Raw genomic sequence first — 8,823 nt, 5'->3', positions numbered from 1 at the left:
AAAAAAAAAAAAAAAAAAAAAAAAAAAAACTAGAACTGCAAGCAGTTATGACCGGGGTCCAAGCCTCCCGATGCGTGTCGGCCCCGGGGAGCGTGCGAAAGTGGGACACAAAGCGTAACGGTGGAGAGTCAGGAAATATCGAGAGGTGTGAGCCGCAAGGTCTGCAGTACGTTGCCATTGCAAATATCCCATTAACATTGATTGACTAGAAGGGCCAAAACTGGTCTACATTGGTTACAACGCTCCCCAATGGTTGATCTTTCCCGAATTTGCCAAAACAAGCATCCCAAGTTTCAGATCAATAGCATTTACTGTGGCAGAGATATTGCAGTTGCAAATTTCCCATTTAAATGAACTGAGTTATCAGCCAAAACAAATCAACGTTGATTATAGCACCCCCAAATGGCCGATATTTGCCAAATTTGGTACAGAGCATGATAGTGGGATGGTGATCAAAGTTCTTTGGTGATGACATTTAATTTGACCAAGATGTGATATGATGTGTGTGGTAGCTAGCTAGGAAAACTTGCTTGGTCGTCAAATTGGCATAATTTAACGTAGCAAAATTCTTTGAAACACTTTTTTGATGGGTAGTCAGTGAAGCTACAGTAGTCAGTGTTTTATGTACAAACTAAATCACCTGATTAATGCAACATAATTACGTCTCCCGGCCATTTCCCCCCGCGGAAAGCTGCTACCAGCCAGGCTAAAGCTAATATAGTTAGCCTAAAGAAACAAGCAGAAAGCTGCTACCAGCCAGGCTAAAGCTAATATAGTTAGCCTAAAGAAACAGGAGAAAGCTGCTACCAGCCAGGCTAAAGCTAATATAGTTAGCCTAATGAAACAAGTGGTTTGTCCGTCTCAACTAACATTACTCAACTAACGATCGGAGCCGCAACGCTGGAAACGTAACACTAATCTGCTACAGAAGTCTGTGTCTGACCTAACGTCATTTACACTGATTTAAATGTTCTTGGATACACAGAGTTTGTTGCTAGTGTGCGTGACATGCAGGTTTGATCAATTTATCAAACAAACAAGCTGGCCCCGCTAGTCGACAACAACCTGAAATTTAGAGGAAGAAACATGCAGTCATTGTCATACACTTTAGCATGACACCATTGTATTCATATAATAATCAATCCAGGCTAGTTAACCAGCGTATTTCTACCTAATTTCCCTCTCCAAAATCACATCAGAAGAGTAGTCACAGCGTTTACTTGCTTTGGTGTTTGTAAAGCATTAATCATAGTTCATCTTCTATGTAGATGCACTCCCCTACAAAATCACCGCAGTAGTCGCAAATGATTTATTATTTCCAAATATATATTTTTTTATATATATTTATGTCATCTTTTAAAAATTACTTTTTCTTTTTTCATATTGCAATATATATCAAAGGGGGAAAAATATCGCAATTTCAGTTTTTTCCAATATCATGCAGGCCTAATTCAGTGAACACGTGGATGTAAGGGTTTTCAATGTGCAATGTGTAATCTGGGAGTTAAGGCCAAAACACAGTACAGCGCAACCTAGTGGTCCACATGTGTACTTTTTGGTACGTGAGGACCCATTGTACATCTACCCTGTAAACTTAAAGTCGCTCACATTAGTGTAAGTGGTAAATCCAAACGTGGGTCCCATAGGCCACGCCCACGTTGACCAATCCGTACCCTACTGTAAGGGTGATCTCAGGAATGGCCCTACATGGTACCCTCCAGATTCCATCAAAATCGGGTGAGCTGTTCATAAGATATAAACTGGTCTTAGGCAAAAGTCTTGCTGCTGCATTCTGTACAACTTGCAGTTTGTTCATGGAGGATTTGTTTAAATAAGTGTACAGTACATTGCAATAATCCAAAAGTGAAGAAATAAAAGCATGAACAAGCATCTCCATCTCTTTTTTAGAAGCCACAGATCTGATCTTAGCAATGTTCCTGAGATGGAAAAAATAGGAACAAACCACAGATTTAACATGACTGTGACACCCAGATTTTGCACAACATTGCAATCAGAGAGGGAGAGAGCCCCGATGGCCTGCCTTGTCTTAGGGGTAATGTTGTCTGCGGCAAAAATCATCTCCTCAGTTTTGTCTGAATTTAGTTGCAAAAAATTGTCTGCCATCCATTCGTTAATGGAGGCTAAACAAGTATACAACAAGGACATTTTGTCTAGCCTATCAGGGCTTAACCCTGGGGGCCCTGAGGGCATTTTTACAGTTTAATTTCCGTCTGGATTTATTTTATAAAAAAGCTTGTAAAACTCAACCTGTTGTCTACAGTCAAGATATGAACATCATTTTTTTTAGGACAAACTGGGTTATTAGAATATTTGGGTTGCAGTGAGGTCACATGCATTTTAAAATGGTGTTAGGGCCTTAAAATAAATAATATAAATAAATAAATGAATGAATCTTCCAGATATGTATTGATATACAGACATATAAGTAAAACCTAAGCCATTTTCCTTTCTAAAACACTTCTCATATGTCTTGGGAGTCACACTGTGAAGAATAATCATTATACCTTAAACAGTTGACAAATATATGCATTTTTTCCAAAAAAGTCAGACGTTTTGCTCTCTGACATTTACTTTTCCTATAACACTAATCCTGTCATATTTATTGATATTACACCCACAGCAATGTTATACAAGCAAATAGTGCACCATCTGGCCTTCCATAGAGTATATAGGCATTTTTGTCCCCTCTGGCCTTCCATACAAGAGGGCACTCCGGATTCATGCGGGAGTCCCCTACGTTTAACTCTTCTCCTTCCCTGCTCCAGATTGGTTATTTGTCCACTAAACCGATTTGCTAAATTGGGCTTTTTCACATTTCTGTGAATGTCCAGACTGTAGCATTGTCAGGGTCCTCCTGACAACCCAACCCACACACCTGCCTGACGTGCAGTGTCACTTGTCAGAGTTAACTGAACTGAAATATATGTAACCGCTCCTAATTAGAAATGTCCATCCTCATGGTGCAGACCTTCCTGTTTCTACTGCTAGCCACGCAATAAACACTAAGCATTTTGCTAAGCATGCCGGGAAGACTTTAGTGTAGAACATGGTGGGGGAAATTATGTTAGCAAACATGCTAATTATACAGACATAAACAGCTGTGGAGCACCAAAGGGGAACTGCTTACACTAATAATTTAATCTGTGGTGTAGGGTTATATCGGGGCAGGGATTTGCAAGTGGGCCATTCCAACCGATTTTTCAACAAGGTTGAGCACTTCAAAGCTCCTGTTAGATACCAGAAGCTCATTGGGAACATATAGGCAGCATGTTCCTTGGAGCCCAAAGGTCTGCAGGTTTCTACCACCCAAACATAACCACAGGTAGGGCTGCACGATTATGGCCAAATGATAATCGCGATTATTTGATCAAAATTTTGATCGCGATTATTCTCACGTTATTTGTTGATTTTAACAAACAAATTTATTGTCACATAGGCTATTTATAACTGCGAGAGGGAGTGTGATGGACGCTACTCACGAGAGACGGCTGACTCATTATGAACGGGTCCAGCACGGTCAACGGCGGATACCACGTCGTGTGTATTAAACGTCTGTATCTTCACTGTGCTGCATTTTTATGAACTATGATATTCTGGCCATGGGTCCAGGCTACGGTCCAGCAGCTCCGTCTCACGCTGTTACTCTACCAACTGAAGTTAGTTGCATTCAAAACTTCTTCTGTGTTTCTTCGCCTAGCGGCCCGATAACAGTTACCCGCGGAAACACTGGTACAAATACAGGTTTGCCCCCTCATACTTAACAATATACAGCTGTGTTAATGAAAAATTAAAACTGTAGACATATATCAGAAGTGTGGACCGGCGGCCGCTGTGGGCGGAGAGTAAGAGGGAGAGAGAGTAGGACAGAGAGCGTAGAAAGATCCAACACAGCACGGCTTTACAGACGAAATGGGTCATGTAACGCAAATTAAACCGTATCCATATAAACAGCATTGCAGCGGATGCGAGGACATTAGCACCGGTGCGTCCTAGAAGAGCTAACAGCTAACAGACGCTACTAGCTAACAGCTACAGAACGCTGACTGCACTGGTCACTGCTGTTGTCTGAAAAACAACAAATGGGACAAAGTGTTGCGTTTAATGGTAAACTGGTAAACCTTGAGACCGACGTATTACCGACTGCTATCTGTGAGTTTTCCTCACGCTACTCTGTCCTCTTGACTGTCTACACTAGAAACTTAGCTGCACGGGGTGCAGTGAACTACTCTGACTGGTTCATGAGCAGACGGCTTTGAGGGCGGAGATGGCTTTGCAAAAAACCCAGCGTTCTATGAAATGACGCTTATAAAAATAATCGCTCGATCACGCAAATTTGATCGTGGGAAGTCCAAATCGTGATCGCGATTAAAATTCGTTAATTGTGCAGCCCTAACCACAGGTGGTTATTTCATGGTTGTTTTTCTCTTCTTTTTTCCATACACCTGAAGTTAAGAGGTTATAATAGTAACAATTTTAGTGAGATAACCCCTGGACATGTTATTTCTGCTTCTGCTACAGGTGTGTTTTGCATTTCAGCTGCACAGACGTCCTTTTTTTGTCCATCCAATCCTGCACAAAGGTCTACACTTTGCTTTGTGAATCAGGAGAACTTGGTGGAAAGATCAATGTGTTGCAAAGCACTAAAAGGTAGAGCCAGGGGAAAATCATGCATTGAATTTTAGATGAGAGACTTGAATTGAATGAAATTGAGCGGTTTCAGTGTGGGGTGTACAGTATGCACAGATGGAACTGTTGCCATTATCAGCAGACTGCTGGTGACAGAACTTATACTGAAGCTCTCAGAATAGTTGCTGTACTACACAGGGAGGGACTCGTGGCTTAAACAATTAATAATGATTTAATAAGATGCATGTTCTAGCAAACTTTGTAAAAGTCTGACTTGCCCCTGACTTGGTGACTTCTGATCAGTTTAAAAGCTTGCTTCTCGTTGGTGTGTATGCTGTCCTGTGAGAGGGATAGTTCTGAGTTAAAGTGTCAGACTGAGCAAACACTGAGCAAACCTTAGGGGCATGCACTGCCTTTAAATTCAGTGGTTCACTACCTTTTTACACACACACACACACACACACACACACACACACACACCACACACACACAGCTAGCTGTTTTTGGCAAATAAACGTCTAGCTGTCAAAATTGTGCAAATAAAGTCTGGAGAAATGTTGCTGCATGTTCAGTCTGAACACCATTAGAGTTGAGCAGAATGGCTCTTCAAACTGACCAAAACAGATACTAGGGCTGTATATTGAAAAAATCTGGTGATAAATACGTTCATGATACATGGGTCACAATTAATATATTGAAATATATTTTCAAGCATTTTAAGATTAACTAATATTTATATTTGACATGCTGTGCATAACAGTCAAAGAAGTTTACTTTAGGTAAACAATTCAGTACACAGAAAATCCTGCTGCCAGTTTGGGTGGGTTCTTAATGAGCACATTTTTCTATGCTAAAGTAGGCCAAAGTTCAGCCATTGTTATTTCTTGCAAAAGTCAAGCACTGCTAGGCACTGTTGGCAAGGACACTAGTGGTGCGTCTCAGCATAGCCATCCAGCGGTAACGTGAACCACTGTCTTACATGAATATTTTTGTGCATTAATCTTAAAATTAATCAATATTGCATTTTTAAAAATCAATACAGTATTGCAAAATAAAATATTGCAATACTCAATATCAGTTTTTTTTCTTACACCCCTAAATGTACCCCTTTTCCACAGGCCAAAGCCCGACTAACACACAAAGATCTAGCTTTTGTCTGCAGTGGGAAATGTTACAATCGGCATTCATTCCTGGGTCCAATGACTCTGCAGTGCACAGCTATTATAGACTCCAGCTCCGACACTGATGGAAATAGGACACCTGTGTATGTAACCACATTTTTGGTGAGATGCGTGGATTCGGTCTATTTCCACCCAAGCAATGCTGGAACATTAAATTAATCAGCCCTGAGTTTAAGAAGATAGACTGAATAAGTAACGATAAAAAAAAAAAAAAAAAAAAAAAAAAAACTAGAACTGCAAGCAGTTATGACCGGTCCAAGCCTCCCGATGCGTCGCCCCGAGCGTGCGAAAGTGGACACAACGTAACGGTGGAGAGTCAGGAAATATCGAGAGGTGTGAGCCGCAAGGTCTGCAGTACGTTGCCATTGCAAATACCCATTAACATTGATTGACTAGAAGGCCAAAACTGGTCTACATTGGTTACAACGCTCCCCAATGTTTGATCTTTCCCGAATTTGCCAAACAAGCATCCCAGTTTCAGATCAATAGCATTTACTGTGGCAGAGATATTGCAGTTGCAAATTCCCCTTTAAATACCTGATTTATCAGCCAAAACAAATCAACGTTGATTATAGCACCCCCAAATGGCCGATATTTGCCATTTGGTACAGAGCATGATATGTGGAGGGTGATCAAGTTCTTTGGTGATGACATTTAATTTGACCAAGAGTGGATATGATGTTGTGGGTAGCTAGCTAGGAAAACTTGCTTGGTCGTCAAATTGGCATAATTTAACTAGCAATTCTTTGAAACACTTTTTTGATGGGTAGTCAGTGAAGCTACAGTAGTCAGTGTTTTATGTACAAACTAAATCACCTGATTAATGCAACATAATTACGTCTCCCGGCCATTTCCCCCCGCGGAAAGCTGCTACCAGCCAGGCTAAAGCTAATATAGTTAGCCTAAAGAAACAAGCAGAAGCTGCTACCAGCCAGGCTAAAGCTATATATAGTGCCTAAAGAACAAGCAGAAAGCTGCTACCAGCCAGGCTAAAGCTAATATAGTTAGCCTATGAACAAGTGTTTTGTCCGTCTCAACTAATTACTCACCTAACGATCGGAGCCGCAACGCTGGAAACGTAACACTAATCTGCTACAGAAGTCTGTGTCTGACCTAACGTCATTTACACTTGATTAAATGTTCTTGGATACACAGAGTTTGTTGCTAGTGTGCGTGACATGCAGTTTGATCAATTTATCAACAAACATGCCCCGCTATTCGACAACAACCTGAAATTTAAGGAAAACATGCATGCATTGTCATACACTTAGCATGACACCATTGTATTCATATAATAACAATCCAGGCTAGTTAACCAGCGTATTTCTACCTAATTTCCCTCTCCAAAATCACATCAGAAGAGTAGTCACAGCGTTTACTTCTTGTGGTGTTTGTAAAGCATTAATCATAGTTCATCTTCTATGTGATACATCCCCTACAAAATCACCGCAGTAGTCGCAAATTTTTATTATTTCCAAATATATTTTTTTTATATATATTTATGTCATCTTTTAAAAATTACTTTTCTTTTTTCTATTGCAATATATCAAAGGGGGAAAAATATCGCATTTTCAGTTTTTTCCAATATCATGCAGGCCTAATTCAGTGAACACGTGGATTGTAAGGGTTTTCAATGTGCAATGTAATCTGGGAGTTAAGGCCAAACACAGTACAGCGCAACCTAGTGGTCCACATTGTACTTTTTGGTACGTGAGGACCCATTGTACATCTACCCTGTAAACTTAAAGTCACTCACATTAGTGTAAGTGTGTAATCCAAACGTGGGTCCCATAGGCCACCCCACGTTGACCAATCCGTACCCTACTGTAAGGGTGTCTCAGGAATGGCCCTACATGGTACCTCCAGATTCCATCAAATCGGGTGAGCTGTTCATAAATATAAACGTTCTTAGGTAAAAGTCTTACTGCTGCATTCTGTACAACTTGCAGTTTGTTCATGGAGATTTGTTTAAATAAGTGTACAGTACATTGCAATAATCCAAAATTGAAGAAATAAAAGCATGAACAAGCATCTCCATCTCTTTTTTAGAAGCCACAGATCTGATCTAGCAATGTTCCTGAGATGTAAAAATAGGAACAAACCACAGATTTAACATGACTGTGACACCCAGATTTTGCACACATCAGAGAGGGAGAGAGCCCCGAGGGCCTGCCTTGTCTTAGGGGTAATGTTGTCTGCGGCAAAAATCATCTCCTCAGTTTTGTCTGAATTTAGTTGCAAAAATTGTCTGCCATCCATTCGTTAATGGAGGCTAAACAAGTATACAACAAGGACATTTTCTAGCCTATCAGGCTTAACCTGGGGCCCTGAGGGCATTTTTACAGTTTAATTTCCGTCTGGATTTATTTATAAAAGCTTGTAAAACATCAACCCTGTTGTCTACAGTCAAGTATGAACATCATTTTTTTAGGACAACACTGGGTTATTAGAATATTTGGGTTGCAGTGAGGTCACATGCATGTTAAAAATGTTGTAGGGCCTTAAAGATAAATAAATAATAAATAAATAAATGAATGAATCTTCCAGATATGTATTGATATCACAGACATATAAGTAAAACCTAAGCCATTTTCCATTCTAAAACACTTCTCATAGTCTTGGGAGTCACACTGTGAAGAATAATCATTATAACTAAACAGTTGACAAAATATATGCATTTTTTCCAAAAAAGTCAAGACGTTTTGCTCTCATGACATTTACTTATGCCAATAATAACTAATATTGTATTATTGATATACACCCACAGCAATGTTATACAAGCAAATGTGCACCATCTGGCCTTCCATAGAGTATTAGGCATTTTTGTCCCCTCGGCCTTCCATACAAGGGGGTGCCTTTACTCCCATATATGGGCATGCACTTCCTGAAACAATAGACGGGAGAGACAGGGAGAATGAGACGAGCCAGCGGCAGAAATGAGCCAAACCAGCTGAATTATGGACATAAAGTGGATCAATCTTGATATAACCGTACC

General features: G+C 40.3%; 1 long non-coding RNA gene across 1 annotated transcript in view; it reads left to right on the top strand.

Moving 5' to 3' along the window:
* The window catches only part of LOC116702145 (uncharacterized), a 154,795-nt gene that overhangs the window by 98,560 nt on the left and 47,412 nt on the right, over nt 1-8,823 (top strand). The window lies entirely within an intron of this gene.

The sequence above is a fragment of the Etheostoma spectabile genome, chromosome 14, assembly GCF_008692095.1.
Source record: "Etheostoma spectabile isolate EspeVRDwgs_2016 chromosome 14, UIUC_Espe_1.0, whole genome shotgun sequence".
NCBI classification, from domain to species: domain Eukaryota; kingdom Metazoa; phylum Chordata; class Actinopteri; order Perciformes; family Percidae; genus Etheostoma; species Etheostoma spectabile.
The sequence above is the reverse complement of the archived record's forward strand: the minus strand, read 5'-3'. Positions and strand labels throughout refer to the sequence as shown.